Below are 617 nucleotides of genomic sequence, written 5' to 3'. Positions count from 1 at the left end.
AAATCTGACTTTTAAACTACATTATATTAAACGCGAGTGATTTTTTATCCTTCATCTTTACCAACCTGTATAGGGCAGATTATAGTCATGCAGTATCTAGAGGGAAATAACTATGACTTTCTGGGTGAGAAGTGAGATAATGAGATATAATTTGATTTTTTTGAACTCTTGATTAAGTTTTTAGGGCTGTAAGATACAATCTGTACATATGTATATCACTGAATTTAGTCATTAATTATATAAAAGCATTATAGGTATTGTTAAGTTGAAAGAGAAGCAAGATTAACTCCATTTGGTTATAATTTTTGTTTCTGAGAGTCAGTGGGGAGGCAAAACAGGCCTAATTCCATTCTGTTGTTTTGATTCCTTTTCTGTCACATCCCATTACCTTTAAAACTGGTTTGGCTCAATACTTGTAGCTCAAGCCGCTAAGGCGCTAGCCACATACACCAGAGCTGGCAGGTTCGAATCCAGCCCAGGCCTGCCAAACAACAAAGACAACTACAACCAAAAATTATCCAGGTGTTGTGGCGGGCACCTGTAGTCCTAGCTACTTGGGAGGCTGAGGCAAGAGAATCTTTTAAGCCCAGGAGTTGGAGGTTGCTGTGACCTATGAA

The sequence above is a fragment of the Otolemur garnettii genome, unplaced genomic scaffold (genome assembly GCF_000181295.1).
Source record: "Otolemur garnettii isolate 467f Iridium unplaced genomic scaffold, OtoGar3 scaffold00189, whole genome shotgun sequence".
NCBI lineage: Eukaryota > Metazoa > Chordata > Mammalia > Primates > Galagidae > Otolemur > Otolemur garnettii.
This window is presented reverse-complemented; position numbering follows the sequence as displayed.